The sequence below is a fragment of the Palaemon carinicauda genome, chromosome 43 (genome assembly GCF_036898095.1).
Source record: "Palaemon carinicauda isolate YSFRI2023 chromosome 43, ASM3689809v2, whole genome shotgun sequence".
NCBI lineage: Eukaryota > Metazoa > Arthropoda > Malacostraca > Decapoda > Palaemonidae > Palaemon > Palaemon carinicauda.
In genome coordinates, this window is record NC_090767.1 from 22,368,346 (window position 1) to 22,393,224 (window position 24,879).

Sequence of the window (24,879 nt, forward strand, 5' to 3'; positions counted from 1 at the left end):
GTGGTAGTTTTCATTCACCTAACCCTCTACCAATGTCTTTCATTTCTGCCAGAGGTATGAGATTTCGAAACATGAGAGAGAGAGAGAGAGAGAGAGAGAGAGAGAGAGAGAGAGAGAGAGAGAGAGAGAGAGAGAGAGATAGAGTTGAACATTGTTATTATAGTATTTGTATAAATGGTAGTTTTAGAGAGAGAGAGAGAGAGAGAGAGAGAGAGAGAGAGAGAGAGAGAGAGAGAGAGAGAGAGAGAGAGAGAGAGAGAGAGAGAGAATAAAAGTATTTGTATAAATGGCAGTGGTAAATAATTCGAGAGAGGGAGAGAGAGAGAGAGAGAGAGAAACTGCGCACCTGTCTAACTCAGTCATGCAGACGACGCCATAAGGTGACGTCATCATTTAAAGACCGCTATTTTCATTGTTTGGAAAAATTATTGACTATTTGTTCTTTCTACAACCTTAGGTAACATTGGCCTTGCTATAATGTTCCCGAAGGCGTTGTGGAAACACAATGTACATACGAACTTCAAGTAACCATAGGCATAGATTATAACTTCTATACATCTTTGGCAACTTTGGCTTCTGTTATTGTAGTATACTTCGTTCATCTACACTCTACAAATGCCTTCCATTTCTGCCAGACGTACGATAGAACGAAATATAAGTGAAAAATCGCTATATATATGCAAAATTACACACAAAGACGATTTTGTCAAACTAAGTTATGCAGACGACACAGTAGGGATGACGTCATCATTTAAAAACCTCTATATCTTCGTTATTTGTAAAAATAATGGGTTGAAACTTCTGGAGAGCATGTACGATATGTTTCTCTATACAGAGAGACAATAAAACGATTTTTGAATTTTTCAAGTTGGTATGCCAAAATACCAACCCGGACGGTCCCCTTAAAAAGTGACAGAAAGAGAATCTGTCAAAACCATTTAGCAATGCTTACAGTGTACCCTACAAAGTACACAGATGACACTAAGTAGCTACGAAGAGCAAGGATCGTCACTCACCTTCTTAACATTTTCGAAGCAAGAAAGTAGGCGAGAACATGGAGAGATAGATCAAGAAGGCGTCATCTTGGGGTGTCTCGGTCTATCTTTATCCTCCTGGACGGCTGTATCTCAAGTCCAAACGTATACGGTTCCACCGAAATCATAATGGTGACGGCGCAGTTGTCAAACACCTGCGGGAGACGAAGGTCGATTAGTTCGAGAAACAAGCGATTAAAAAAATTCTTATTCTGTAATTTCTTTTTAAACTACTAAATTTTATTTTTACAATAATTTACTTACATAAATGTAAACACAGTTTTATTTGTCTTAGATAATAATAATAATAATAATAATAATAATAATAATAATAATAATATGGCAACAAATATAAAAATCATATCTTGTAAAATTTATTCCTCATTCATAAGAGTTGGATGTTCGGGCCAGGATAGCCCTCCAGTGCCAAGGTCCCACTGGGAGAAAATATTGTAAGTACAGTGATAGTTAAGGTGGAAGAAAGGCAGCAAGAACGGGGTCAGGTAGAGAGAGAGAGAGAGAGAGAGAGAGAGAGAGAGAGAGAGAGAGAGAGATGCCTCACCATTGCAACATTCAAAAAGGAACATGTCCGCAGTGTTGATGAGGAAACAGGTCTTGTCCCTGCCTCCATCACTGACCACGACGTATTTAAGTCTACATTGACCTTTCGTCTTGCAACACCTAATGTTGACTACCTGGAAGAGAAAAGGAAAAATGAACGAGTGTTGCCATATCAGGATCTGGAAGAGTCTAAGGTTAATCTTAAAGTTACGACCTGAAATACAATGAGTACGTTTTGCTAAACGAAAATCCTGGAATACCTGTTTTGCTTCAATACCTTTCCTGTTGTACACTGAAATTGAGCTAAAATGTTTTATACACACTTTTAAATATAAATAAATATAACAAATTTGGAAATAATTTTGTATTTTTCCATACATACAAAGCTGGAGCTATTTATAGGATATTACTTTCGGCAACGCTGAAAACCAGCCAAGACAATTTTAGTGAGGGATAATTACCCCATCCGCTAGTTAGCGGGAGGGGGTTGGGGTAGACTAGCTATCCAGCTCACTCACACCTGTCAGTTGAGTAACCACTTTTGCTTTCTGGCAGGACTTCCAGGGGGACAGGGTGGCGGGCCAGTTTGTATAAATAACTCCAGGTTTGTGTGTTAGGAAAAATACAAATTATTTCCAAATTTGTTATTTGTTCCGACACAGATACAAACCTTCGGTATCTATAGGGTGACTTACTCTTAGGAGGGAGGAAGTTCTACCAACTGGCCTTGGTCATGACCCGGGGTTCCTTCTAATTGATTTTGATCTAATTAGTAGGAACCCTACCCTCACTAAAATCAAAGTAGTTACAAGGTAACTCACTGATAGCGGCCTGCAGAAGCTTGTGTGAGAGAGACTCGTGGCTTGCCTCCAAGTAGGAAAGAGGTATTGGTGACGTAACAAAGTATTCATTCATACTCAGGATGCACAAGGAAAATGATTCTTACCTGCAGAGGGGTGAGGTCAGCTATGCTTCGGTCTTGCAGAGCTATTTCCCCAGAGGGGGAGAAGGAGAAAGAAAGAAGTGAGTCAGACATTCTTTTCATTCACCCTAGACTAACCCGGGTAACCTCAGCCCTCAACCCTCTGCTACTTGTCCATCAAGGAGCCTGAGGCATTAGATCACTTGCTATGCGGCCACCACAGGACCAATGGAGAAGGTTTCCATGCTCCTGTGGGTTACGTCTTTCAGGTAGTGGGCTGTGAAGGTCGTCTGACGCTTCCACATGCCCGCTTGCAATACCTGTGCCACAGAAAAATTCTTCTTGAACACCAGTGACGTTGCAATGCCTCTGACGTCATGAGCTCTGGGTCGGTTGGACAGAGGAGGATCTGGATATAGAGCGTATTCGATTACTTTCCTTATCCAGGAGGAAATAGTATTCCTCGTGACCCTCCTCTTGACCTTCCCGTGCTGACAAAAAGTGCTCGTACACGAGGGCGAGCTTTTGCTGTTCTTTTTAAGTAACACCTCAGACTCCTCACTGGACATAGTAACAGTTGGTCTGGATCTTCGGTTACAGAACGAAGACTCTCTATCTGAAATGGGCCGAACCTGGAGTCCGGCACACCCGGATTTTGAGTCTCAGCTACAAACTCAGGGACATAGTTGAGGATTACTTCCCCCCCTCTCCTAGAGTGGGAGACATCAGCAGATAGACCATGAAGTTCGCTGACTCTCTTGGCCGAAGCCAGAGCAAGCAGGAACATCGTCTTCCTCGTGAGGTGGCGATCTGAGGCCTGGCGTAGTGGTTCATAGGGGAAGCCCTTCAGAGACCTGAGGACCCGAACCACGTTCCAAGGGGGAGGTCTTAGCTCTGCCCGGGGACAAGTAGGCTCGTAACTGCGTACGAGCAAAGAAAGTTCCGAGGAGGAAATATCGACTCCTTTCAGTCTAAAGGCGAGACTCAAGGCTGAGCGGTAGCCTTTGACTGCTGAGACCGAGAGAAGCTTTTCTTCCTGAAGGTATACAAGAAACTCCGCTATGGTTGGAACAGAGGCATCGAGGGGAGAGATACCCCTTCCACAACACCAACCGCAGAAAACTGACCACTTCGCCTGGTAGACTGCCTCTGTGGATCTCCTGAGGTGTCCAGTCATTCTTTTCCCAACCGGTTGCGAAAAGCCTCTCTGTGTAAGGAGGTGCTGGATAGTCTGCTAGCGTGAAGTCGAAGCGAGGCTACGGTTTTGTGGAAGATGTTGGCATGTGGTTGTTTGAGGATGTCATGTTGTGGAGGAAGCTCCCTCGGGATCTCCGTGAGGAGATGCAGAAGGTCCGGGAACCATTCTGCGTGATGCCATAGCGGAGCTATGAGGGTCATTTGCAAGTTGTTGCTTGCTCGTACCTGGTTGAGGACCTTTCTCAGACAGAAAGGGGGAAACGCGTAAGCGTCCAGGTTTATCCACCGTTGTTGGAAAGCATCTTACCAAAGAGCTTGGGGATCCGGGACTGGGGAGCAGTACAACGGGAGCCTAAAATTCAGGGCCGTTGCGAACAGATCCACCGTCGGGGAACCCCACAAAGTCAGAACTTTGTTGGCTATCAGAGGATTCAAAGACCACTTGGTGCCAACTATCTGAGTCGCTTTGCTCAGCTTGTCTGCTAGCACATTCCGCTTGCCCGGAATGAAGCGAGCTGATAGTCACCAAGTTGTCCTCTGCCCATCTGAGTATCTCTACAGCAAGATGGCACAGCTGCTGCGAAAAGGTACCGCCCTGCTTGCTTAGATAAGCTACTACCATGGTGTTGTCGCTCATCAACACGATGGAGTGCCCCGCCAGGACCTGGTGGAACTCTTTGAGGGCCAGAAAGGCTGTCCTCATCTCTAAAGATTTATGTGCTGGTACCTTTCTGATTCGGACCATTGGCCGGAGATGTAATGGTGCAGCACGTGAGCGCCCCACCCTTCTTTTGATGCATCCGAAAAAAGCATCAATTCCGGGGGAGAGATGGGAAGATCGACCCCTTTACAGAGGTTTGGCTCCGCCAGCCACCACCTGAGGTCCGACTGTTCCTCTAGCCCTATGCGGACTAGGTGATCCCGGGATTCGGAGTGTTGGTTCCACTGGGATTTCAGTCGCCACTGGAAGGATCTCATCCTGAATCGACTTTTGGAGATCATTGGGGTCAGGGAAGAGAGGTGACCGAGAAGGCGAAGCCAATACTGCGTCGGGAGCTCTTCCCGACTGAGGAAGACCTGTGCCATCTCCCTCAGTCTCTGGATCCTTTCGTCTGATGGAAACGCTTTGTGCCTTAGGGTGTCTAATCGCATGCCTAGGTATCCCAGTTCTTGAGAGGGGAGCAGTTGAGACTTCTCGAAGTTTACCACGATCCCCAGATCCTGGCAAAACCTTAGAAGTTCGTCTCGGTGGCGGAGAAGGGCCGCCTCCGAGTCTGCCAGAATCAGCCAGTCGTCCAAGTATCTTAGGAGACGGATGCCGACTCTGTGAGCCCAAGATGACACTAGGGCGAAAACTCTTGTGAATACCTGGGGTGCTGTGGAAAGACCGAAACACAGCACCCAGAACTGGTAATGCTTCCGATTGAACATGAATCTCAGATACTTCCTGGAAGACGGATGAATTGGGATCTGGAAGTATGCGTCCTTCAGATCTAGAGTGCAGATGAAGTCCTGGGGTCTTATCGCTTGTCTGACTGTGTCGGCCGTCTCCATCCTGAAAGGTGTCTGTTCGACAAACCTGTTCAGGGCCGAGAGGTCGATGACTGGTTTCCAGCCTCCAGACGCCTTTTCCACAAGATAGAGTCGACTGTAGAAGCCTGGGGACCCGTCGAGGACCTCCTGGAGAGCGTCCTTCTCCAACACGGACTGGACTTCAGCCCTGAGGGCAAACTCCTGTGTGGATCCCTTCACACAGGAGTTCAATGGAATCAGCACTCGAGTCAGTGGAGGGAGAGAGAGCGTGAACGGGATACGAGACCCTGAACGAATCACCTCGACCGTCCAGGGTTCGGCCCCGTGGTAAAGCCACCTCTGCCAGCGGCTTTGCAGCCATCCCCCCCACACGTGGGCGAATGGGAGGATTGCCTGTCTTAATGGGACTGGCCTCGGCTAGATCCTTTCTTACCCTTTCCTCCACGGAAGGACTTTTTGCTGTGAAAGGCCTGCTTTGCATCCTTTTTACCCTGCTGTTTTGGGTCTATAGCCCTTTTCGGCTGCGGGTTTTGCTGTGCTTTCCGCTGTGGCTGAGAGGGGGAAGGTCTAGCTGTTAAGACCTTTTGGATGAGGGAGTCCTGACTGGACTTCCTCCACCTCTCTGCCACCCGCTCGACGTCCTCGGGATGGAACAAAGAATTGCCCTCGAAAGGAGCATTTCTCAGACTCGTTACTTTGGCCTGAGGGAGATGTCTATAGAGCTTGCCTATGACGGCATCTCTCCTCTTCAGGATAGTGTTGGCCCAAAGGTTCACTACCTGATGGGAAAGGAACTCGATGGCCCGAGTGCCAGACAATAGGAAAGTCTCCAAAGACTTCCTGGAGGACTCCCGAAACAGGTCTTTAGATCGCATCAGTTGTCCTAAGGATCCTAACCAGAAATCCAGCCATGAAGTAGCCTGCATGGCATACTTCACCACCTTCTCCTGGTTTAGGATTTCAGAGGCCGAAAAGGAGACTGGAAGTCCCATAAGTTTCTCGAAGGGGGTGGCCTTCGAGAGTGCCGCTATAGAGTGGTCGAGAGGCAGCGTTGGAAGAGATTCCCCGAGGATTTCGTAGTACCTCCTCTGAAACACATACGGAGGAGGTAGGAGGTTGGAGGACGAGTTGGAGGGGAGACAAGAGGTGGACCCAATTGCCTGGGACACCGTCTTCTGCTTGGCACTCTTCAACGCCTTTGGCTAGGGCAAAGCTGCACTGGTCCTATGATGTTTCTGAGTGCCATAAAACTGGTCAAGGACCATTCCTTTTCCATCTAGAGGGGCTGCCTATGGATCTTGAAGTCCATTGATGGAATGGATGCAGGCTAGCACCTGCAAGGAGGAATGTTCCGACTCCTTCCTCTCATCCTTTGTATACTTAGGGCTAGCGGCTGCTAGCAGAGCGTCGTCCTCGAGATCGCTCTGCCCTTCCACGTCTAAGCTCTCATCCATAGGAGCCCGGAGTGGGTCGAAGTCACCAACTGTATAGACTGGGGATAGGGAGACTACCGGGAGGTGCTCGATTCCAGCTGCCTGGGAGGCAGTGAGGAAGGAAGCCTGGCCGAGGATTTGGGGATGGTGAACCAATCCTTCGGTTCCCTCCGACGAGGCCGGAGGTCCTCTGTCCCCAAGGGCCTAGAGGACTCCGTCGGCTTACGGGTAGAATGTAAGTCCGTTGCCGTACGGGGTGAGTCCCGCCCGGTCGCAGGTCGTGCCTCCTTAGACACTGTCTCGACCGGTAAAGGACGGAAGGAGTCTCCATAGGAAGTAACCCTATCCTCCTCGGGGGGCGAAGGACGAATCTTTTTCCTTTCCCCCTTTAGCCTGGCCTGTGGCATCTTGAACTGCAGGGGGCTACCCTGAGGTTCATGCCTAATCTCCTCCAGAGGTCTTTTGCGAGGGGATGATCATCTCCCCTTGTCTGAAGGACCCGCCTGTGCTGGAACTACCAACCTCCTCCTAGGATCCGAGGGAGGAGAGGACCCCAGGAAGAGAGGAGGCGATCAGGGGAATCCTAGGTGTATCACCCAAGGACTGGGAGCGGGGAACGACTCCCTTCATGATTGGCGCATTACAATGAATAAGGTGCTAAGCCACAGGGGGTCACGGGCTCCTGTGGAACTATGGGGAAGGTCCTTAGGAAAGGACTGCTCCCTGGGTTTAGGAACCTAGGCAGGTTCCCTAACCCTCTTGTCCGATGGAGGCTTCCCTACAGGCAAGATCGGCACAGGCCTACCCTTAGGGATAGGATCTGGGCTCGGTCGCACAGGCGACCGTTGTCTCTGTTGCGACGCAAGGGGCTCGAGAGACTGATTGTGAGCGCCAAGATGGTTGTGCGCTCTTGCGCCAAACTATTGGTAGGCAGAAGGGGGCTCGCGAGCGCCTCTCCCGATTGCGCGCACATTTTTCGCGCTCCTGGAGCGCATGAGGTTGTTTGCGCACCTGCCGTGCATAAGGTTGCTCGCACGCATGGCGAGCAATAGGCAGTTCGTGCATATGGAGCGCCATAGGAGGAACCCGCGCGCCACGATCGCCATTTTGTTTGCGCGCGCCAATTTGGCCGTGCGCGCCAACTTGATTGTGTGCCCCAACTTGGTCGTGCGCGCAAGAGCTCTCAGGTTGGTGAGAGAACTCACTGCTACGCTCACCCGAAGGTTCACGATAGCTTGTGTTGTGTGAGCGCGAACGATCAACACAACGAGAGTTTAAAAACTATCTGTCATAAAAAGAATGACTCTGGTCACGAGAACCCGAAAGTTCAGCGTGAACTGTGTTGCGCAAACTCGAAGGAGCAACGCAACGAGAAACCGGAGTTTCTCTGTCACGATACACCGAAGTGTTAGCGCGACTATTGTTACGAGAGCCCAAGGGTTCAGCGTAACTCAGGTTACGAGACCCCGAAGGGTCAGCGTAATGAGGAATCGAGATTCCTCTGTCACCAGATCCCGAAGGATTAGCATGACTGACGGTATGAGAACCCGGAGGTTCAACGTCACCGTCGTTACGAGAGCCCGAGGGTTCAGCATAACAGAAACCCAAAGGTTTCAAGTCCCAAAGCCCGAAGGTTCAGCGCGACGGAGACCCAAAGGACTTCTACTGTCATGAGAACCCGCGGGATCAACATGACTAGAGTCCGAAGACTCACGATCACGCCAGCCCAAAGGGTGATCGTCACGAGACCCCGAAGGGTCAACGTGAGAAGAACCAGCAGGTTTAAAAAGACGTCTCCTCACAGCCCGAGGAGGAGAACGCCCGGGGTGGAGAGGGGTTACTCACCCCTCCATTCTACGAACCTCCGGAGAGGAACATACAACAGACTCCGCCCGAGGGGGAGACTGATTAAGGTCAACAGATAAATCCTCCGCAGGGAGGAAAGTTCGCCCAAAGGAGAACTACGCTTATAACAAGGTTCTCTTTCCGCCCCTGAAGGAGAACCTAAAGCGTAAGGAGATTGCCGATGCACAGAGGCCACCTTCCCTCGCGAACGAGAGATTGTTCCCCAGAAGGGGAAGCTTGCCTTGGAGAGAGCCCTGCCACCGCCCCTGGTGGGTTAGCTAACTCCTCGGCGTTGGAACCAGACCCAAGGTCTGGCAAGGAACAGGCGCTCCCTGGAGGAAGAGAAGGAGCCGACTCACTAGGGGAGCCATCATCCTCGTCTATCCCCCAGGGTTGACCTGGAGTCACAAGCCCTGCGCTACTGCTTGACCGTACCCCGGAAGGGCCTGGTCGAGGATTAGCTTCGGGCAGAGATTTGGGCGTAGAGGAAGCAGAAGCCCGTGATTTCTTCGATTTCGAGGAAGACCCCGAAAGTGAAGATTCGCGTTTAGACTTCTTCTTACTCGCAAACCTCTCCCACTGGGAGGCAGGCCAATCCCTACACTCGGAACAGGTGTTGTCCCGCGAACACCGAGTTCCCCGGCAAGCCGGGCATAAAGGGTGTGGGTCCGTCTCCACGGACGACACGAAGGTGCCGCAGCGGCGATCTTCAATCCCTGGACATGTCCACATAGCGGGACAATAACCATACACACACCGACACACACAAAAGAAAAAGAAAAAGTAATAAAATCAAGGCAGTTTGTTTAACGAGAGAGAGAGACGGAACGTCTGGTCTCTACCGAGCCAAAAGTAAAAGTGGTTACTCAACTGACAGGTGTGAGTGAGCAGGGTAGCTAGTCTACCCCCAACCCCCTCCTGCTAACTAGCGGATGGGGTAATTATCCCTCACTAAAATTGTCTTGGCTGGTTTTCAGCGTTGCCGAAAGTAATACCCTATAAATAGCGAAGGTTTGTATCTGTGTCGGAACAAATCATAATCCATATTCATTTTATTTACAGTAATTTGGGTTTCATTGTCAAAGCTTAATTACTAAAATTTAAAGCAAGGTTAAAAAGTTACCACAGAGAGATGGCAGATATCATTTAACATTTTGCGACAAAAACACAAAACGGCATCACTGGCCGACAGGCCGAGAATGCTGAAAATATCCGCACAACTGAAGCAAAACATGTTACAGATATGCAACCAAATTACCTAACCAGGGTTAAAAGAATACATATGTACTCACCAATAACATTTTGCATCAAGGTTTCTTCTTCAACCATTTTGTAATACTCCTCCACAGGCTCTTGCTTGATATGAATGGAGTCTCCATCATTAACATCAATAGCATCATCCTCAGACCAGATCATGCTAGCATTTGAACCTTTACCAACGGCATATGCATCACCCTCTCTAGGAGACAACTCTCTCTCAGGTTCTAGCTTAAGTATGAGTTCAATCTAGGGTACTGCATTTGGATCTATGGCATCCGGAGCTTTGTCGTCTTCTAGCTCATTATTTATGTCCACAGCATCTTCTAAAAATAATCAAAAAATTATAACAAAAATCAATATCCAGATGAGAGGAAACAACTTCATTAAAAGAACAAGAAAACATTGAAAGAATGATCTTCCTTTGATATATGAAATAAGAGGAGTCATTTTAAATACACAAGTAATTTACAAACGTTTCAAGATTCAACATACAGTGAACCCTCGCTACTTCGCGGTTCGACCATCGCGGATTCACCACTTCGCGGATTTTTTCCATAACCCATATATATACAGTAATATATATATATATCTATATATATATATATATATATATATATATATATATATATATATATATATATATATATATATATAAACATATATGTATGCATGTATTTATGTATATATGTAGGTATGTATATGTGTATACATATAAATATATATATATATATACACACACACACACACACACACACACATATATATATATATATATATATATATATATATATATATATATATATATATATATATATATATATATATATATATATATATATATATCTAAAGTAGGAAGATGTGATGTAGTTCTAAGGGAAAAGTATGGGAAATATGTCTGGGTAATAAGCAAAGCTCTACCTCCAGTTTGTTTCTTCATTATGATCAGAGATAAATGTAAACAAAACATTGGTTGCCATTTTTTATCGTGCTTTTTAGCATGTTTAGGAAATGCATGATATAAAATCACCTTTAATATTTGTGCCTGTTTTAGTTTAGGGTACTGTAGTACATGCATTAAGTGTTCTGTACATTAAAGGGTAGTTTGTTAACAGTACTACGTACAAGGGAAGGTTTTAAAAGTCTGAATATACATGTTGAATAAATAGGTAAATATGGTGTCACTACTTCGCGGATTTTCACCTATCGCGGCCGCGACTGGAACCTATCTACCGCGATAAACGAGGGTTCACTGTATTTATGCTTGACAGCCATTTTCTATACATTAAAAATAAAAAACAAATCCTATTATTTCTTTTATACACATTATCAGGGAGCAGAATGAAAATGGTCTCTATTAAACAAGAAATACATTTTCTCCAATAATGATAAGTGGCCTAGAAGTTGCTGTCACTGACAAGCTGGAAGCTGTTGGAGATGTAAAAAAGGGCGGAGCCTGGCTTCTCGACCGTTGGAGGAAAGACTTTCCCTATTATTGTGTCCACTCTCATCCCTAGGTTCACCACCTTCTGCTGAGGCATAATCCCCAGATCTTGGTAAACCAAGAGAAGTCTGCCACGGTATTGTAAGATTTGCCTCTTGGAGGATGATAGGATCACCAAATCACCAGGGTACCTCAGTAGCCTGAGGCTGTTGGCATGTGCCCAAGCTGAGACGAGAGTGTACACTAAAGTGGACATCTGAGGGGTGGTCGACAGGCCAAAGCACAGGACTTGGAACTGGAAGACCTTAACCCCTAGCGAGAACTGGAGGAATTCCCTTGACAATTGATATACCGTAATCTGTAAATATGAATCTCAGATCTAGAAAAGAGTATAAAATCATCTTTACTGATGGCATTTCTTATGGTGTTCACTCTCACCATTCTGAATGGTTTGAGAACAAACTCATTTAAAGCAGAGAGGTCTTTAATTGCTCTCCAGTCTCCTGTCAACATTTCGACTAAAAAATGGTGCTGAATAACCTGGAGACAACATCTACGATTACTCGAAGAGCATCTTTGTTCACCATCTTTTGGACTTCCACTTGTTGGATGCAGTCTTTTTTATCACCCTTGAGAATACGATGATAATGTCATTGGGTTCTGAATGAGGGGAGGGTGAGAGCTGATGAACAGGATGAGGTAACTATGTCAGAGGATGTCTATCATACAGTGTTCTACTCCGTGGTACTGCCACCTCACCCACCAGCTTGAGAGGCATCACCCCCTCATGGTAGTTGCAGGGGGCACTGCCTTTCCTAACGAAACCTAGCCTCTTGCCTGCCTCTTCTCCTTCTAGGTTGGCTGAACCAGGCGCAAAATGGCTGGGTGAAATTAGTGGACCTTCTGGAAGAAGACGCTGACAGTATTGTTGAACTTTCCTTGACAACCGTTTTCTTGAGAGCCATATCAAATTCGCTCTGCCATGGGATCGCATACCCTTAGGAAATTACTCGTTCTCGATCTAGTTCCGCAAGATTCTGTTGTTTTTCTGACGGAGACTGCTCAAAGGAAGAGCCTTGGTTTGATTTCCTCCGGAGGGAACGGGGCCAGATTAAAAGTAATTGGGGGATTTCTTAATGCTCGATGCCTCCCTTTGTCCAATTTGCCTCGTGAACTTTGTGGCTAGGGCATTTCTTCATTTCAGGGCCCAGTTGGTCCATTGGTTTGTGAATTATGGATTGGTGGGCCAGGAATGTAACTGCCTTCACCCCTTCTTCTTAAGGTCCAAAAGGTCCACACAGAGAGGCACACAGAGGACCACATTCTCGTAGGTTGGTGCATTGTCAGAGAAAATTGTTGGCGAACAGGGAAGAACTTGTCCAAGAGACTCGACTTTCTGTCTAGTAAAGACGGTTATAGTTCAAAGATAAAGGTAAAGCTGGTAAAGGGCTTCCTAGAAGCTGAAGGGCCTCTGAAGTGGGGATAGCACTTCAGCTATTCCTCTCAAAGAATTCAATCCTGAATGGACAGATCAAAAGGCTTCTTCTGCAGGTGCAGCAGACGAAGCAGGCTTCAGTGATGGAGACTTTGCTCTGCATAAAGCTAAGGCACGCAGGATTCTAACTTTGGAAAGTATTCCTTCTTGGCCAAACAATAGCCATAGGTGTTAAGGGTGTCATCACTAGCAATGCCATCTTTAAAGGTTTCATTGGGTTGACCAAGAGCAGAAGAGATACCTGCTCCTCTAGGGGAAGCAGATACCGCTATCTCACTCCGAGCTTCCTTCTCCGTACTCCCCCGAAGGAGGACAATGGAGAAGAACCAGGAGCCCAAGCTCCAAGAGATGAGGGAAGAGAATCAGCAGATTTCTTTGCTATAGAACTAGAAGGGGAAGAATCTCGCTAAGATTTCTTTTTTCTTTCCGAACTCCTGCCACTGGGACATGAAGAATGGGGACCCACTCATGAAAATCCTGCAGTCATCCAGGAATTCGAGGGCAAGATTGCATGTCTATTCACAGGTTTTCCACAAACAGGTATATACACAAGCAATCTGAAGAGATAAGCAAAATTTTTTTTACCAAGAACACAATTCAGTGGCTGAAGTCAAAGTGGCTTCTCGCCCTATCCACTAGGAAATTTAAACAGCCCAGTTTCCAGCTTTGCTAAAATCCTATTCCTATAAAAAAAAAAAGGTTAAGGTTTGTATCCACGTATAGAAAAATATGTCACCAATAATAACCTTTTTACCAGTAACAAATGACAAGGATAAGATTTTATCAAGAGAAACTTCACCTATGCCTACACTGGCACTGGATCACTTCCCACCACTGCAATGATTACCTAAGCCATAACAATGGCGAAACCTCTACATCCAGTCATCCAGTACCATGAAATTGGTGAAGCCAAATTCCTTGGCTATGGTCTCAGCAACTTTTCGGAGTTCAACACCAATAATGTCGATCCTCATCCATATTGCTCTTCTAGAAAATTGAGACAAGCTTTGTGTAACTTGTCTTTATTTGGTAAACACCAACTTTTTTAAAAGCGCAACAGCATTTGAACTCGCCAAATCATGAGACAAAACTTTCTCTTCCTAAGCACGAATGTTATTTTTTTGCCTCCTAAAAGCCAAAACTTCTGCCAAAACTTCTCGTACTGAAAACCCATACAATGGTGCTGGCGACTCCTCAGAATGTCCATTTTCCCCTTTGATAATGATCTCCAGCTTAACCTTAAAGATAGGCTATCATGCCTAAGTGGATTTTGAGCGAAGCGAAAAATCTATTTTTGGATGAGATAGCCATGTCGTCCTGATGGAAGGTTCCTATAAGTAGCTTCCTAGGGATATTTGACTACAGTGATATTCCCAGAGAATTTACCTTTAGGTCTCCAGAATTCTAACTCCGGGCGCGAATATCCTTAAATTTTCTCTTAAGGATATCGCATAAATCAGGGGACGTATATCTTGATACGACACATAGCAATCTTTACCCCGAATAGCGTTTTCGCTTCGAGGGGGAAAAGTGGCAAAATTTGAAGGGGAGCCGATATCAAGGTTACCCTTCCTCCCTTCCTACTGCGAATATCTAGATGGCGCTGTACGTCGCCGCCATGTTTATTCCTTGTAGCGTTGAGCATGGTGCTACAGATATAGCAGTTTCAGGAGGGATCCTGCCAAGGCCTTTTCTATAGAAAAGGAGGGCGGGTCCATCAGGACGACATGGCTATCTCACCCAAAAATAGATTTTTCGCTTCGCTCAAAATCCGTTTTTTGGGCTCAGGCCATGTCGTCCTGATGGAAGGTTACCAGAGAATTATTTAGAAAGTACTGTATCTGTGGATTTTCCAAAAGTGCCTTAACCTCGGGACAGTTATTCCTTGGTCATCCAGACCATAGAGACATGAGACGTTACCGTTATACGTCATTACTGCTAATCATAAACCATGTTAGTGCTTCCTGCCCCCTGCAGGGAAGAGTCATACTAGACATAGGAAAGGAGTCTCAAGGTTTGCATATAACATATGAACAAACATAGCATCAAGTACATACAGGTCTCACTGTATGTGTTACCAGCATCAAGTACATACAGGTCTTGTATTTGTTACCAGATAAAGTTTGCACTCGTATAAGAACAAAGGTATTAGCTATATATTTTGTTCGTATAAGCATATGCAGTTTATTAAAGGAAAATAATACTCTGACATATCTTTATTGAAAATCAATTCTTGGGGCGAAATAAGACACAAATACACAACAAGTATTTATAGATAATAAATAACCAGCAAAATCAATATATATAACATAATGTTAATAAATGCAATAAGAAACATGTTCTAGAATCATAGTCAAGAAATTGTTTGTTTCACCTGAAAGGGAAATATTTTATAGCCACTGTAATCTGAAAATTTATTAAGTTTTCTAATATGCATTTCTGAGATATTGATTGTCTCTTCACACTGTAAAAACACACGGCACAAGTGCTATGTCTATGTTTCTTCACCTTAAATAACTAGACAGTCCTTGGTGTCACCCTGGTGACACTTATGTCCAAGTATTGCACTGTGAGGTGTCAATACTTTCACACTTACATTGACAGTCCCAATCAATTCACTGTTCATTGCAGCACTAGACGACAGGTTTTAGTACACTACATGCCGCCACCACAAAGCGCTTGAGTTCTTGCACTTGCTTCGCGTAATGTTTGAAAAACATTCTGGATGACTTCCATCCAGTGTATGAGCGGAGACGCTCAAAGTCCATGTACTGAAAAAAGTTCAGTGACAAAGCCATTTTTCTTGGATCATGACCAGCGGGTGTACTGTTAGGATCCGCTCTGCGAATAAAATAGGTGATCTTCGCTCTTAGTTGTTTTAGGGATAGGTTTGACCCTGAGGTTTCTCCTTTAAAGAGCTGTCCTCCCTTGAAGTCTGAAGTTCTACGAAGATAGACCTTTAGACACTCCACTGGGCACAGCCAGATATCTTCCTTCAGAAGGCAGATTCTCCAGGGACCCCACCTTTTGGTGGGTAGCTCGTTCTTGGCGAGAAATGTTGGGTCACGAAAAAGATTCCGTTCTCCCACTTCTGTGAACTGAATATGGCCCTCATCTCTGGAAAGGGCCACTATTTCACTAACTCTGGCCCCCGAGGCTAGAGCAAACAAGAATATAACTTTTTGGGTTAAGTCTTTCAGAGAGCAATTCTCATTGTTCACTGTTGAAGCAAGGTGTAGGACCTTACCCAAGGACCATGAGATAGGCTTCGGAGGGGCTGCAGGCCTAAGTTTAGCACAAGCCTTAGGGATCTTGTTAAAGATTTCGTTTGACAAATCTACTTGGAAGGCGTATAGCAGAGGTCTAGTCAAGGCTGATTTACACGTGGTTATCGTGTTGGCTGCCAAACCTTGTTTATGAAGGTGTATGAAGAAGGATAAACAGAAGTCCGTTGAGATTTCTTTTGGTCCTTTTTTCTTGACGAAAGCAACCCACTTCTTCCAAGATGACTCGTATTGTCTTCTAGTAGACTTAGACTTATACTCTTCTAGGAAGTCTATACTGTCTCTCGATATCCCAAACCCTTTCTTTACTGCTAAGGAGAGAAAATCATGAGATAAAGGTTTTGGGTTTTCTGTGATGAAGCGAAGACAGTCGACTTCTGTACTTGTTGACTCAGTACTGGGACCGGCAGAGGGACCAGCCTCAGCTTTAGTTCTAGTACTAGAGGGAACCAATTGCTCTTCGGCCACTTTGGAGCCACTAAAGCTGCCGTTTCCCTAAAGGATCTCAGCTTGTTGAGGACCTTCATAAAGAGATTGGTTGGAGGGAACAGGTAAATCCGGTTCCATCTGTTCAAGTCAACGGACATGTTGTCCATCGCTTCCGCTAGAGGGTCCTCGTAAGGGGCCACATAACGAGGTAGTTTCTTGTTGCCGCTCGTCGCAAAGAGGTCGATCTGCAGTTCTGGGACTTGATGTAAGATGAAGGAGAATGATCCTGCGTGTAGGGACCATTCTGACTCTATCGGCGTGAGCCTGGATAGAGCGTCCGCTGTCACATTGCGGAACCCTTGAAGGTGAACTGCTGATAAATGCCATCTCTTCTTTTCCACCAGGTGAAAGATGGCCAACATCACTTGGTTGATTTGGGGTGATCTCGAGCCTTGACGATTCAAACACTTCACTATCATCTCGCTGTCCAGAATCAGTCTTATGTGGACTGAATGGCGAGGGGACAGCCTCTTCAGCGTGAGAAAGACTGCCATGGCTTCCAAAATGTTGATGTGGAAGGTCTTGAATAGAGAAGACCAAGTCCCTTGGACTTTCCGTTGGTGGGAGTGACCTCCCCATCCTTCCTCTGATGCGTCCTGTATGGATGATGACTGAAGGTAGAGGTGGTTGCAAGGGTACGGACCTCTTCAGGTTCTTGGCCTTCGACCATGGCTTGAGAAGCGATCGTAGTCGAGTCGGTATCGGTCTTCTTAGATCTCTTTGAACGTTTGATGCGTATCTTCTCCAGACTCCTGATGCATCTTTTAGCTGTGCTCTTAGCACTGGGTCCGTCACTGATGCAAACTGAAGAGAACCCGGTACTCTCTCTTGTTGACGTCTTGATATCCTGTCGGATTTCAGTAGTCTCTTGACAGATCCTGCTATCTCTCCTATTTTCCCTGGGGGAATGGAGAGACTGTGTGACTTTAAGTTCCAATGTATTCCTGGCCATTGAAACTCTTGAGCTGGAGATAATCGAGACTTTTTGACGTTGATCTTGAATCCAAGATGTTCCAGGAATTGGATCACTTTCTTGGATGCTTGCATGAACTCCATCCCGGATGCTGCCCACACCAGCCAATCGTCCAGGTAGGCTACTACCTGGACACCTTCTAGGCGTAGTTGTTGAACAATTGCGTCTGCAAGCTTTGTAGAGATCCTTGGGGCTATATTTAGTCCAAAGGGCATGGCTCTGAAGACGTATTTCTTCTTCTGTAGCCTGAATCCTAGGTAGGAGGAGAGTTGGCGATTGATTGGAATGTGCCAATAGGCATCTGCCAGGTCTATCGAGACTGTGTACGCCCTTTTTGGCAGTAGGGTCCTTATGTGTTGAAGGGTTAACATCCTGAACTTGTTGTTTTCTATGAACTTGTTGAGTGGCGACAAGTCCAGAATGACTCTGAGTTTGTCTGAGTCCTTCTTGGGAACACAAAACAGCTTTCCTTGGAATTTGATGGACTTTGCCCTCCTTATCACCCGTTTGCTCAAAAGTTCTCGGGTGTATTCTTCCGGGACGGGGGTGGAGTGTTGGAAGAATTGAGGAAATGATGGTGGAGATGTCCTCCAGCTCCATCCAAGTCCATTCTTGATTAGGCTGTGGACCCAAGGATCGAAGGTCCAACGATCCTGAAATTGTTGGAGTCTTCCTCCTACCAGAAGCATCTCATTGCTTCGACTGTCCGGAGGACTTGCCTCCTTGACCGCGTCCTCCCTTACCCCCTCTTCCTCTTGGGGGGTTTCTAGAGGAACCCCTTTTTGACCCTCTACCTTTAGGACGAAAGGTAGTGGTCTGCCTCTCATACGCAGGTTGAAATGCTGGTGAGTGGGCAACCAGCTGCTGAGGCACCATCTGGTAAGTTGGTTGGGGTTGTGCCACATCTGGGGTACCGCGGTCATGGGAACTGCGGGAAGTTGTTGCTGCTGTTGCTGCTATTGTCTGCCAGGCCAAGAGGGCAACCTAGGTCTTTTTGTCTTCCTCTTAGGTTAGGGACCCTCATCCGGGGAAGACTTCCTCTTCGCTGACATGCCCCACTTTTGGAAAAGATTTCTGTTCTCCGTGTCGGCCTTGTCTACTACTTCCTTTACCACTTCGCTCGGGAGGAGGTCCTTTCCCCAGATATTGGAGGCTATCAGCTTCCTAGGTTCGTGTTTTACTGCAGCCGAAGCAAACATGAACTCCCTACATGCTCATCTGGCTCTCACAAAACCATATAGGTCCTTAACCAGAGTAGCCAAATGAGATTTGGCCAAGACCATGATTATGTCTAGGTTTCTACTATTGCTTGCCGTTCTTTCCAAGCAAATCTGGTGGGACAGGGATGCGGCAAGTCTTTCTTTTGTCTCTTGCTCCCTAAGCAAGAGAAAGTCAGACAGTTTAGGGAGGTTTTCGCTGAACTGGCGTCCAGCAATGTCTGCCTCCAACTTCCCAACTGAGAAGGTAAGGTGGATTTCCTTACAGTCCTTATCCTCCGAAGGCAGGGCTAGGGATAAAGGTCTACACTCCTCGAGTGTAGGGCAAGGTTTGCCTGCCTCTACTGCCTTAAATCCTTTTGCAGTAAAGGGAAAGGCTAGATTGGCAGGAGCAAGAAAGGTAGGGTGTTTCTTGCTAAGGGCTGAAACTTTTGAATTAGTGAAGCCCTTCTCTTTCAGGCTACTTGACAATATAGCCTGAGCCTTCCCATGGTCAAGAACTATGACCTTCGGTTCCGTCTCCTCCTTGGAAGATGGTTCCGCCTTCAGGCGGACAAAGCAGTCTGGGTAAGACTGAAAACTAGGCCAAAATTTGACTTCCTCTATGAGGACAGCCCCCAGCTTTCCTGACATGAACAACTTACCATTGGTAATGGGCATGTATTCTGCATGCCTCCAAGGGTTCACCTCAGAATAAGAGGCAAGATCTTTCACATTGAGTCATCTCTGAGACCCGCGGGACGTGTCGAGATGGTCCCTCCTTCTCCTCAGATCAGTGTCCCTTTCTTCGTTCTGGTTACGAAGAGCCTCCATCATAGCCATAAGACTGGCCAATGTCTTATTCATGTCGTCTGATGGAGGAGCAGAAGACGTAGAGGGTAGGGGTACTGGGGCCAGCACCGATGAAACGGACTCCGATTCGACATCATCCTCCTCATCTTCAGGAGCCAAGGTAGACTCCTCTTCTAGACCTTCCGCTAGAAGGTCTTTCTCGGTGTCCTCAGACACCTCCGACATCTTCTCATCTAGGTAGATGTCCTTCATCGCGTCCGAGACGTCCTTATCTACGGTAATCTGGACGCAAGGGATCTCCGGTCGAGGCTGGGGTATGACAGCTTCCACACCCGCCTTAAGGAACAGCAAAGCGCGCATCCGTTCACTCGAAAGGTAAGGTCCCGTGGCATTCTTTTGAAAGTAACAAACCCATCTACGCAGCTTACTCCTTGCTTCATCCCTTGACTCCGCTGTCTTGGGGTCATCAAAAGCCTCAGTAACCAAGGCCTTGCAAACACTGCAGTCTTGGGGGTCCCAGTACTTAAGAGATCCCTTGGAGATGGCGCAGAGAGAATGAGCCCTGCACTCCTCATGGCCGTTGCAAAAGACTCGACGGCACTTGGGATGGTCCTCCTGTAAAGAGAGGAAAACTAAATGAGTAAGCGGTAGTTCATCTCACCTGATAAACTATCTGAAATATTATTAATATTTTCTGCATATAGCTCAGGGTAGATAAGCTAGAAAGGAATTAGGAAAGACACATACTTGTGCTTCCTGTCCAGCCAATTGCTGCAACCTTCCCCATAATTAAAACCTAGAGTTTTCCTATTCAGGAAACCCAATGGAAGAACTCTAACCTGTAAGGATAGATAAGTGTAACTTAACACTGACTTCCCAAAGGTTTTAATAATGTGGGTAATTAGTAACTGATCATCTATCAGTATATTGAAAGAAATCTATTTCCTTTCATATATGATTGGTCTCAACAATAGACTGTACAATGGATACCACAAGGGGTATGTTGGAAAATAACTACTGTATAATATATACTATAGTTTTCTTTCTGCAGTATGATTTATACTGCAAATATCCTGGCTACTGTATAGTCATATACTGTAGTTTTGCCGGCTAGGCTAGTACCTGGCGGCACGACACGCCGGCTGGGGTAGTACCGGCTGCACTGGTCCAACTCGGCTAGCATTTGCCTGCTAGGTTAGTACCAGGCGGCACTAGCCGATAGAGAGAGAGAAAGCATGGAGTGAAGGTTACCTTATTAATTGTGTATCACCAATAATTAAGGATGTAAGAACTTAATCTTACTGCCTTCCTCCAGTATGAGGGTTCAAATGGAAGGGGGAGAATGTATCATTCAACCTTCCATTCAAACACACACCGTTGCCGGTCACTGGTATGTGGATGGCAGTCCAAGAGAGGACTGAAGAACACTCTACAGTATAGAGGTCTCCCACCAGCAGCCGGCATAGCTTTCCCGGAACCTTGCGTCCATATGGGAAGGCTGAGCGACTAAGTAGCTGCTATGTAGGAGCCTCGGCCGGCCCCACAACCCGCCGGCAAGCGGTGAGATTGTAGGACGACAGCCAAAGGGTTGCGATGGCTAGGCCATCACTAAAGGACAGAGGGGATAGGGAAAAGGGTCCTGTATGAAGTGTGGGAGGAGCCGGCAGAGTTGCCGGTCCTACCACACCCCGAAGAAACTCTGTTTCAATATCGGCGCCGTCCTAGGCGGCAGAAGAATATCTATTCTTCAACCTAAGGTCTGCCAATATAGTTAAGGGGACGGCGGCAGTATTGCCGCCCCCTCCCAACATAGGAGAAACTGAATTTCAGTGCCGGCGCCATCCTAAGCGGCAGAAGAATGTCTATTCTTCAGCCTAGGGTCTGCGAGCACAGGACTAGTCTTCTAGGTCGCAGGGAGAAGGTGGCGGCATCATACAACCACTTCAAGTGCGGACTAGGGAGGTCTAGCCTCCTATGCCGGCAGCCTAGTCCGGCAGGGAATGACTATTCACCCTGCCGGCCGGCCGCCGACAAAGACTATATACTCCGAGGTTCTGACCGAAACCCAAAGTCTGCTATCTGCCGGCCAAGGGAAGAGACAGAAAACACTAGCCCAGTCAAGCCGGAGTGTCTACTCGTTGGCAAGACGAGGGTAAACCGGGACATGTATGAAAGTATACTAAAGCCACTAGTCTAGTAGCCGAGTGGCAGGTGAGATTCGACTACCTTAATCGCCGAAAACCTCTCGTATACGATCGCAGAGGAAGAGGAAAATATATATGCAATCAATATCTTACAAGTACAAATTGCCTAAATAGCTTCATATTTAATTTTAATAACACTAGGAATGTCTATTATATCATGCATGACACTAAACTAGAACGCATAGGCTAGGAAGCCTAGCGTAAGCAAGGTTCGGTTACCTAAATTGCCAAAACTATTAAGCATACAATCGGCATAATATAAATAACTTCCTAGCAAAAAGATTGAATAGCTTCGTAAATATTGGTGCTATTAAAACCGGGAAAGTTGTTCAGGCTAACTAAATAACACATGCGTTATGAACGACAGCGGCTATGGCGCCTCCGGTGAAGGCGAAGCTCCATCGCTTAATTTAAGCCTAATTTCACTGTGAGGCAGGAGCTAAAATTTAAAACTGTAAAGATTCAATACTCAACTTTCCAGAGGCAGAAGAGGCTGGAGATTGCATACATCCAAAAATTCCAAGCGTAACGAGAGATAACAGGGAAAATCACCGTGCGATGCCGCTACACTTATAAGAATAAACATGGCGGCGACGTACAGCACCATCTAGATACTCGCAGTAGGAAGGGAGGAAGGGTAACCTTGATATCGGCTCCCCTTCAAATTTTGCCACTTTTCCCCCTCGAAGCAAAAACGCTATTCGGGGGGAAGATTGCTATGTGTCGTATCAAGATATACGTCCCCTGATTTATGTGATATCCTTAGGAGAAAATTTAAGGATATTCGCGCCAGGAGTTAGAATTCTGGAGACCTAAAGGTAAATTCTCTGGGATATATCACTGTAGTCAAATATCCCTAAGAAGCTACTTATAGGAACCTTCCATCAGGACGACATGACCTGAGCCCAAAAAAACAATACTGAAAGAATAAACAATATCTATTATAATTCACTCAGATCCATAAATTAATAATCACACGCCAGCAGTTTTATTTGTAGATGAAATTAACTACACCAGCTGGCACAGGTCTCAATGAGACTCATGAATTTTGGCAAAAGTTGTTACAGCAATGTGTGACATTACAGGGAGACATCTTGACTCTGCCCACCGGTTTGTTTACAGTCAGCTGACCACATGAAAAGGGGTTCCAAAATGGAACACAGCAGAGATTTGAGTGATTTTTCCAATAGAATTGGATGATGTAAACAAAGAAGATGTAGCAGATAATGAGGATTAGTTATCAGAAATTCTAGAACCATATCAGTTTGAACCATATGAAGAATGCTTTCTCATTTATTGTTCATCCAGAATGGATCTTTTTCATCTTTGTCCTGTTACCACAACCAAAATACAACGTATAATAACTATCATTCATCAGAGCACATACCTTTGGACTTCTTAGCAGGGGCTTTTTTGTGATATTGACTTGAACACGCACTGCTCTTTTTGTTCATGGCTGAACTTTGGTCTGTGCCGATTTATCCTGTTAACAAAAAATACGATTTCATATTGCAATTTCATATACAGTAATCTCATACTATCTCTCAACTGCACTCTCTTTGCTTTAATTTAAAAAACACACTATGAAAATACATCATTAAATTCCTATCCCAACTTGCATAAGAATTTATTAGTGATGACTGTGGTTCATCCGTCTCCATTGTAGGATCTAAAATACCACCAGGATTATCAATAGTCATCCGTTAGGATGTCTCGGATCTCCTGTACAATGCAAATAAACGAAAGGAAGTCTCTATCAATCGAAAGAAACTTTTCGATGCCAGATACACTCACATTTAGTATAGGCTACATACTTAGCAGTAAGGAAGGTAAAGACAAGATAGCCATACATGAAAGTAGAGGAGCAGTTATAAAAGGGGTCGAGCAATTTAGATACTTGGGATCTACTATAAATCAGGAGGGAGGATGTGAAGCTGAAGACGAGAATAGGATAAAAGCAGCATGGGGAGAGTGGAGGGAGGTAGCAGGAATGGTAGGTGATAGGAAAATGCCCATCAAAGTAAAAGTCAAGATCTATTATAGCACAGTAATAAGACCAGTGTTAATGTATGGATCAGAAACTTGGGCTTTAAGACGAAACGAGGAAGCAAAGATTGAGAGAACAGAGATGAGAATGCTGAGGTTGTTTATGGGAATATCACTGTTTGATTGGAAAATGATGAAATTCTAAGAATGGCAGGTGTAGTCAAGATTACAGAGATGATAAGAGTGTCACGACAGATGTTGTGGGCACATGCTCAGGATGGATGGTGGGGAGGGAGTGAGGAGAGCTTGGCAGGAACCTGTTATTGGGAGAAGATCAAGAGGGAGGCAGAGAATTAGATGGTGAGATAAGGTGAAGGATGATATGGAGAGAAGAGGTTTGGTGGAAGAGGATGCCTTTGATCTAAGGGATTGGAGAGGGCGCATCAGGCAACCAACCCCTTAATGTAGGGATAACAAAGGGGTAGAAGATATGTATAACAGTCAGCTTCAACACACTACTAAATATAATAGATCAATAATCCGCTAAATTCTAAAATAACCGCACTTACTAACATGACAAACTTGGAAATCATTTGTACTTTTCCTAACCAAACAAACCTCGAGCTCTTTATATGAGAATATTATTTCAGCAAAGCCACTAATTAGCGGGCCGGTTGGTGGGGGTCGACAAGCCACCTGACTCTCACACTCACTGGTGATATGAAGTCATCTTTTATTACAGGCAGGATTCACAGGGGAATAGGTGATGGCCAGCCATTATGAATTAATAGCACAAGGTTTGTATGGTTAGGAAAAATAAAAACTATTTCCAAATTTGTCATTTGTTCCAACTCCTCCTACAAACCTTTCACTCCCTATATAATGTATGAGACTTACCACTAGGTGGATGGAAGTCCTAACCAACTGGCTGGTAACATGACCCAAAGTGTGACTCCGTGCTTTGCATGAGCTTAATAGAGGCACCCTCTCACCTCGTTAACTCTCGTCTATGAGAAAGAGCTGACAGCCTGGCCAATCAGTAAGCGTGTGAGGGCTAAGCGCTGTGACTTGACCAGATAAAGATTCTTGGAGTGGAACACTCTGCTTACTTAACCTAACCACTACCTGACTCCCCTTTGCTGGGAGGATGGGGACGTAACATATTTCAGGTTACACAAGTGATATGGTTTTACCTGCAGACAGAGGAGGCCAG

The 24,879-nt window shown here is 45.8% G+C and overlaps 1 long non-coding RNA gene across 1 annotated transcript; it reads right to left on the bottom strand.

The window, feature by feature from the left end:
- Nucleotides 1–1,022: 1,022 nt before the first annotated feature.
- On the bottom strand, nt 1,023–23,168 carry LOC137634009 (uncharacterized). The gene is made up of 4 exons (XR_011042415.1): nt 23,068–23,168; nt 9,818–10,108; nt 1,597–1,729; nt 1,023–1,189 (listed from the first exon to the last, which is right to left on the bottom strand). It is a non-coding gene; the product is annotated as an uncharacterized lncRNA (long non-coding RNA).
- Between the last annotated feature and the right edge of the window lie 1,711 nt (nt 23,169–24,879).